The sequence below is a fragment of the Struthio camelus genome, chromosome W, assembly GCF_040807025.1.
Source record: "Struthio camelus isolate bStrCam1 chromosome W, bStrCam1.hap1, whole genome shotgun sequence".
In the NCBI taxonomy this organism is placed as follows: Eukaryota; Metazoa; Chordata; class Aves; order Struthioniformes; family Struthionidae; genus Struthio; species Struthio camelus.
Window position 1 is genome coordinate 50,412,679 of NC_090981.1, and position 8,389 is coordinate 50,421,067.

The 8,389-nt window shown below is 37.5% G+C and overlaps 1 protein-coding gene across 2 annotated transcripts in view; it reads left to right on the forward strand.

Moving 5' to 3' along the window:
• Nucleotides 1–8,389, forward strand: part of LOC138064272 (ADP-ribosylation factor-like protein 15) — a 224,027-nt gene that overhangs the window by 208,745 nt on the left and 6,893 nt on the right. The gene's annotated exons all lie outside the window — the stretch shown is intronic.

The following is an 8,389-nucleotide window of genomic DNA, read 5'->3' on the forward strand; positions in this document are numbered from 1 at the left end:
ACTAGATCCTAAGCTATACATCTTGGCATGGAAACGGCAGAATAGTTTAATTGTATTAAACCTTTCTTACTGCCTTAGAAATGACTATTCTTGATGAGTTTCTCGTTCAAGTAACCTTTGACCTCATAAAATACTAGACTCATACTGAAACCTACACTTTATAATGCCAGATTTTTTCCCCTTTTCAGTTTATGCAGTTAACTTGCATCAAGTTTAAAAATAATGCTTTAAAAGAATCAATTTCATGGTGAATGCATCTAGTCAAACAAGTCATTTAAACAACATCTTACTCGTGTGTAGCAGACCATTTTACAAGTAACTGATAGTTTTACAAGCCTGTGTTTCAGACAGGATAATTGGTTGCTTCTTATATGTGAGCTTGGGACTTAAACTCATTAACTTCAATATACAGAACCTTTCTTGGCTTAATATAGAGTAGTTAAGTTCTTTTTAGCTGTGGTCGTATTTAAAAGTTCATTATTAAGAAGTGATGAAATGTGTAAATTTTGAGTACATTCTCAAAAAGCAGTCGTGCACTATAACCTTTTAGATTGTCAGTGGTCATCAAAATTATCATGCAGTGATTTCTGAATTTAAAGAAAACTCAGTAATTGTACATGTGCAGAACTGAGACTTGTTCTGAGCACTAAGAATCCAAAATGTAAAGAGGTGATTGTACCTTCATCGGACCGTAATTTTGAGTAGTCAGGTTATTCTGTCTGAGGTGTGGTGAGATTAGAAAAATCTGTTCTGTGAAGGTATCTTACTCAACTGGCATTAATTTTGTCTTAAAAGCTTCAAAAATTGATGTCATCTATATATTTGCTGAATTTTCTTTCCAGTGAGAAGTTTACCCAAGGTGTAATGCTAGGACATGTTGATAAAATTGTGAGTCAAATTCAGAGGTAGAGGGAAGAAGCTGTCTGTCAGCCTGCAGAGCCATACTTTTGCTGCTCATTTCCCATTCTGTGGGAATCAGCTGACAAATGTCTGTTTTTGTTTTTCATCGATATATTTGAGACAACTGGGGCATCACCATGACATAATCTTACTGCCTCCAGGTACCTAGTTGTTGTAGCTAGTAGTTGTATGGGAGGGCTTTTCTTTAGAAGGAGTTGAGCTATTAAGTGACACCTCTAATGCACTCCACAGTTTTAGGGCAGTCCTTATTTCACTTCATCACAGAAACAATAGCCTAATTAACAGACCTTCCTATAAGCATCATCAGTATTATTGTCAGCAGCCACCTTTCAAGGAAAAGTCACAAGTTTCATAGATGCTCTCTGCCCTAGAATATGGACATTTTTGGAGAGGTGTGTGATGTTGTATTGTTTGGTTGAAGGGTGTTGTAGTTTTTTTTATGTAAAGGCTGATATGCTGACTGAAGTATCAGGGGATTTTTCTTTTTATGAATATGCATCTCTTGATGTCCTGCGTGCTATTTCTTCTTTTTTCTTATAGTGTGGATCAGGATAATGTAGGGCAAGTGATTCCTTGAGATGGTGAGTGAAAAATATTCAGTACTCTGCTAGTCCCTTTCCATGGGACCTTCTTACTATCAGTCTTCTGAAACAGGTAGAAGAACTATCTACTACAACTTACAGTAATGGAAGGAATAACATGGGAGCTTGGAAGAGGGGAGATTCTAGTTTATTGCCTTAAAGTTTGAAAGCCAAAAGGAAGCTGGAGGCCCGTAGAATTCTTCAGCATCACATTGTATTCATACATCATCTCCAAATGTGGTCATCCCTGGCTTTCATAGTACTCTCTCTGCAAACCTCTAAAGTAGTTCACTGCTACTGCCTCAAAACACAGGAAATATCTGAGGTATCTGTTTAAAAACATCCTCTCTGAGTGTAAAGTGCTCCACTTTCTGGCTATGATACTTCCTGCATCTATTAAGCAACCTGACACTATGGCTAAAATGTTATGCACGTAGGTGTTGTCTATATCCCTGCATACAGGATTGTTGTTTCAAGCATGCTCATCACCATATATTTCTGACATGAGCCATGTAATCTAACTGTTTGTGTCCTTGTGCTCTGGGAAGGATCTAGAAGCTGTGAGAGGCCTTGCTTAGGTGAGATCCTAGTCTCAACACAGAGCTCAAAGGGGTTCTGCAGTGTTTCTATGTGATGAGTTAGTTAAGATATTTAATATCAGGAGATAAAAATGAGTCTGGAGGTCTCTGGAATTCAAAGCGATGGTTTGTGAGTTTGGAAGCATTGGCACTTCCAGAAGCCTGGACCTAGAGTAAGCTAAGTGCTGATTTGCCTCCACGGACCTTAGGGCTAGGACAAAAATCTCAGAATGAGCTTCTGTAGAAGTCCCTAGCATTGGAGAAACTGGAGAATCACAGATCTTGTGGAGTTCTGGGAGCCAGTATCTGAAACTGATGGGGCCAGGGTCTCTGGGAGCATATTTTGTTTTGGAGGCATCATATGTTAACTTTTCCAAACATAATTTATTTTACAGTTTCTGCTTTTGAGCTACATGTGGTTCTTTGTATCTAGTTAACGTTATTGGCCTTCCATTGCCACTGTGCAGACTCTGCATAACAAATACTCTCATCAGTAATGGAACTTAGAGGAGGTTGAAACCATCCTGCCTTTTATATACCCTGCTCCATACCTGATACAGAACAAGTGACATAGGCATGACAACTCTCTGATCTTAATGTACATGAGAAAACATATCAAAGAACCATGGCTGTTGTTGAATAAATGGCTTTTCTCTATGTTCATCTTGGATATTTGCTTGGAACAGTTTTAGCAGCGTAAATATGGGGAACCAACCACAAAGGCCTTGTAAATTCTGTTCTTAGTTGTTACTACAAGAATACATGTCCATACAGTGTTTTGGTGCTTTGCAAACATGGGCACAGCGTACAGATGTTACTTATTCAAGTACTATATTCATATACCTGTTTGGGCAAACATAGATGAATCAGCACATACGCATCTCAAGAAAATACTGTTTAACTGTTATCTGAAGAGAAAGCATGTCATTTGCAGAAGGGATGTCATAATAAGGATTGATTTTTGGACTTCTGGTTATTCTAAAGGTTAATTTGGCATTTGACCCCATAGGCAAACTTTTTTTTTCAGCACTTGTGTACCTGTGGCTCAGTTTTTTTTATTAATTAAAGCCAAATCTGTGTTTAAGCTGCTGAAGTCAGCATGCTATGTTACCATCATATTCTGAAGTGAACCATGAATATCTAGTCTGTTAAAAAAAAAAAAAAAAAAAAGAAAAAAAGGTGCTACAAAAACTCTGAAAGTCTAATAGAAATCTGGTTAAAGGTCTTGAGTGTTGTGTTTCTTCTAGCTATTTGTGTTCCTCAGGTTATTTAACTGAAGATGTAGCAGAGATCCAAAACAGGTAGAAGGAAGGTAGAGGGGAGGTGAGTGGTGGTGATATAGTAAAAGCTTTTAAAAGTTTTCTTGTAAAATTTTTTTTGAATAAGCTCCACATTATTTTTTAACAGATGTATGTAATGGGAGCTATTTAAATAAATTATCCTAAGTTTAAATTAATCTTAAATTCAAACAGTTAATATATAATATCTTAAGAACATGTTTGGATACGTTGAGTGCCCTTATATAAAAAATTGCCATTATATGTAGAAAATTGACCTTTTTTGACTATATAGTATGCAGAAAAAGCTGATTTTTAGATAACTTCAAAATACCTGAATTTGATCATGGCTAATTTCAGCATTGCTCTTTGGGTTTTTTTATTCTAATAATGTCTTGGTGGAAGTAAAGAGGTTAGAACTGTCAGGTAGTATCTGTTGAGTCCCAGAGTATGTTGGAAAAGACGATGAGGAGGAGAGGAAGCAATAGGAGCAATGATTTACAGGGTTAGTCATGGGGCTAGAATGTGCAGTGCAATGCAGAGACAATATGCAGGTTAATCCTGCATCTGAAGATCTGAGGTCTGAATTTCACTTCTCTCCTGATTAATTCTTTACAATAAATTAAGTAATTAAAGCTGTAGACATTAAAGGAGAATGTGGTTTTACTGCCCTTTAATTGCATTCTTCTCGTAATATACCTCCTCTCTCCTCATTATTTCACTCTTCACTCAAGAAAGGATGCTGATTTGCACCCTGTGGGACTGGACATTGTGAGCGCCTATGGTTATCCAGCCAACACTGGTTGTATGAATCTTCATCAGGACATCTGGTTTTCTCTGCATAGATGTGCTGTCACCATTCTCATGTTTTCTATATGTCTTCCAGTTGTAGGAAAAGCACATGCTTAGATAAACAGAATATTCTTGGTGAAAAAAACATGGAAGGCAAAGTATAGATATATCCTTTTACCGATTACCTGAGCCTTACTATTTCTTTTTGGAGAAATTAATAGAATGTAACTAAAAAATGTATTATACCCTGTTGTTTTGTAGCTTTGGTAAAGACTTACATGAATAGAGTTGATTGATAGATGCTAGTAGCTCCCCGAAGCCCATCTCTGCTTTCACCTAAGTACAGTGTCTCATGCAAATCTCAGTAGTACTTTTGCACCCTCAGCACTTCTGCGTCCTCGTTCTCATCCATCGTATTTGTCCCAGCCCTGTCATAACGTGTCTGTATGTATCTGTATACAAAATGCCGATCCATTTTGAAAATCTTGCATTCTCTCCATAGTGATAGATTATACAATATTTTATATTTTTCCGTAAGTACCCCTCCATATTCTTCATTTCTCGTCTCACACTTGTGTTTGCCAGTACTGCATGCTCTCTGTTTTGAACAGCATGTCTATGCTAATTTGCCAGGCATCCTGTTTCCTCATCCAGGAAAGTTATGAATCTTCTTTAAAATATATTTCCTTAAGCGATCACTTACAGTTTGAAAAGGGTATCATCTTATAGCCTCTAAAGATAACCAGGATGGAAAAATGCATCTGTTCTACAAACTGCTGTGTAAATTATTTTGTGGATTATGTGTACCCGTGATTGTATTCCTCCTTATAGAGACTTGTGAGCCAAAAATATCAGCCACGTCTATTATAAAGCTAAGTACAAAGCTCAGCTGGGAGTGTTTCAGATAATCTTTTGTAAAAAAACAAAAGTAAAAAGAGATTGAAAAGCTGTACAAATTAGTAATACTAATTTCTAAAGCATGCATCGCTACCTGTGAGAAGTTCTACAAAACGGTTTCTGATGGTTTTGAAATTTGGTCTGCATTCAGAAATGCTGAGGAAGACAATCTTGCATTTTCTTTTGTTTTTACTTCAGCAGGTCATACTTCAGAAAACAAAAAAGCAGCTCAGTTACATCATTCTGATTATCATAATATGTTTTTAATTCCTTTGTAGATTTTTGACATTGCATGTACAGACTTTGGAATCAGCGGGCATATAAAGCTCAGTTGATAATGAAACATTTAACTTTATAAAGCTAGATTTTATGAGGGTTTCTGTATCTGATTTTAATCTCAAGATAGCGTTCCTGAAAATATCCCTGTGAATAGGTTACTGAGGAGGTCTGTTCCAGATCACAGTAGCATCTCCATCCCTTCCCATCAGCTGAAGCAGGTGTCATTCTTGTCCTTGTCACATACAAGGTATTCTGTATAGATGCAATAAATACGAGGTATAGGTGTTTTAGGAGGTTTGTTTATTAGATAGAAGGGTATCACGGGGTCCTTCTAGACGTGGATGAGATCATTACTATAAAGAAGCATAAGACAGCAAGCACAAATGAAGACTCTCTACACGAGTATATGAAGTATCTCTGTTGGAAGAATAAACCTTAGGTAACTTTTGCTGAGAGTTTTGAACGTTAGAACAGCCATTCTTGTCAGACAAGAGGTCCTTGTTGGCCCAGTGGGGTATGAGATGAAGAGAATATTAGCAGATTTTCAGGGAAACATCATGAAAGTGTTGACTCACGTGCAACTAGTTGGTGTAAGATGAAGTGGCTACCTACCCGCTCCACCCACTCTTGTAAGTCGCTGTATTCAGAAAAGGATCAGCAGAAAAGCATGAGTAGCCGCTCCCGAGGCTGTGCAGTTTGCTCTGCAGCACGCTGACATAAACTGGAGTGGAATTCAATTTACTTTTTAGCATCGGAGGTGTTTTAAGCAATGGGTTGCATTTTGTGGTTAGTAGGTCAACATTTGTGGTTTTTATTTAATTTGCTAGAACGTCCTTTCTTTTCTTTTCTATTTTCCTTCTTTAGGCATGGCTTCTTTTACCTCTAATGCCATCCTTTTCCTTGCTGCAACAGTTTAAAGATTTCTTTTTTTGTTTCAAGTCTTCTGTAGCAATATAAATATACTCTGAGCCTCTAATTATGGTATTTTTTTCCGTGCCACCTGCAAACGTCCTACCTTTTTAGCTGCACTGTTAATTTCCTTTAAGTAAGTTACCCATTTTATGTAGTTTCCCTTTTTAAGACTTAATGTTACATAATGGATTTTTTTGGCTTTTTCTCTTCTCCAGATATTTTGAATATGAGCATGCTTTGGTCACTGTTACAGCCAGCTCTTTTGCTGTTCATGTGCTCAGGGTACAAACAAAAATTGCCTCTTTCTCTTGCATTTTCTGAACGATTGCTCCAAAAGGCAGATTTTTATGATGTCTGAAAATGTAATCTCAGCATCACAGTCCAATGAAGCATTTCCTCTGTCCACATGGGGAACTCAAATCTCCCTTTATTACTGCATTTCTTTTCCATGCAGATTTGGGGTAAATGAGTGAACCATTCCTTAGTGGTTAATGCTATGAACTCAGCAAGTTAGGATATTTTAGTTTACTTTATCTCGACCAGTCACCTGCTTGTAGGTGCCCTTGCTTAATCCAGTAAAAGTCTGTGAAGAATCCAGACCAGTGGGAACACTGCCTTAGGGATGACGTGATTGTGCTGCTTTTGATTAGGTATCGTGTACACGTTTTATTACAATTATTTTTATTCCAGTGTTCCCAGTAAAAATGTTCAATATAACAGCAAATTTTTTCGTTCACTGAATTCTCTGAATAAAGCCTGCTAGTGTATGCTACTGTCTGTATCATACATTTGTTTACAACAGATTAATTAGAGTGGACTGGAATTTTCTTAAGTGTTGATGAAATTTGGAATTAGCATTTTGAATTCTGATTAAAAGTAATACTTTCAAACAGGTTTTATTAATTTGGGGTAAAAACCAGAAATGACTTTTTAGTCATATATTGGAGAGACTAGATTTTCTTATATTTGTGTGTGTTGTGAACTGGACAGATGAGGTTCTGTAATGGAACATGTGAAAGCTTTCAGCGCAACTGGTTACTCAGCTTACGTAGATCAATTTAGTAACATCAGTTCCACACTGCTCTGCTAATTTACACCAGCTGAGGTTCTGGGCATCAGTGCTTTTATTGTGTCTTGACTTTTCTAGCACATAGATTAAGCAACATTTGATAACCATTTCCTAAGGGTATTCTGCCAGTAGAATAGGACTTAGAAGGTGGAGGGCGGGAAGAGAGGGAATAATTGCAAACGTGTATTGTTGGATTTTACTGACTTCAAAATGTAGCAAAAATACAACGTCAACTTCCCTATAAAACAAGGCCCCCATGTGGAGTCAAGACTTACAGTAAGGTCCTGTAAAGTAGTAGTAAAGACATCTTAAAATAATGAGAATTTAATTGATTGTGTCTTCCTCTACAGTTTTATTTTAAAAACTTAGCAGTCCCCAAGTAAATATATGATTATGCAAAGCTACTGTGTAAATGCATGTCTAATGTGTCAGTGATATGAAGTATATTGAGTCTTCCTACTTTGCCTCAGCATCCACGAACAGGCAGAAAGCTTCTCACCAGCTACACAACAGAGGAAGACAAAGAGTACCTCTTATTGACAGACCTCTTTTGTACTAGCGTAGTTAAGGAAGCTGTAAAAGAGTTACTGCTGACTGTCTGAATCTGCAAGAGCTACTGGGTAAAGTGGTCACAGAATTTCAGCTTCCCTTGGACATTTTGGTGACGGTTTAGAGGATGGCATCCTCTTCAGAAAATCCAGTAAGGAAGAAGCATGACTAATGACCATTAGGCAGAAAGCAGCTCCAGGGAAACGGGAAGGAAAGCGGATGGAGAGCTGAGAGAGCATTGGAAAACGCAACTGTATAAACAGCATCGGGCATCTGATTGTGCTGGTCTGCTTTCGTGTAATTGTTCTCGCTCTTGTGTGTGACAGAGGGTTCCTTTTTGAGTCTGAAAAAACATAGTTGTTTTTAGAACTGAATGGCTTCTGTTTTAAAGGGGGATCGTTGTAGTAAATTACAGGAGAAAATATGTGTATCTGCAGACCTCTTTCTGGAAGTTTCAAAACAGCAGAGCCGATTTGCAAAATTCTGGTGTTCAGTAAACTCCATTGTAGTGTGAACTTTAGATGAGGAAATACA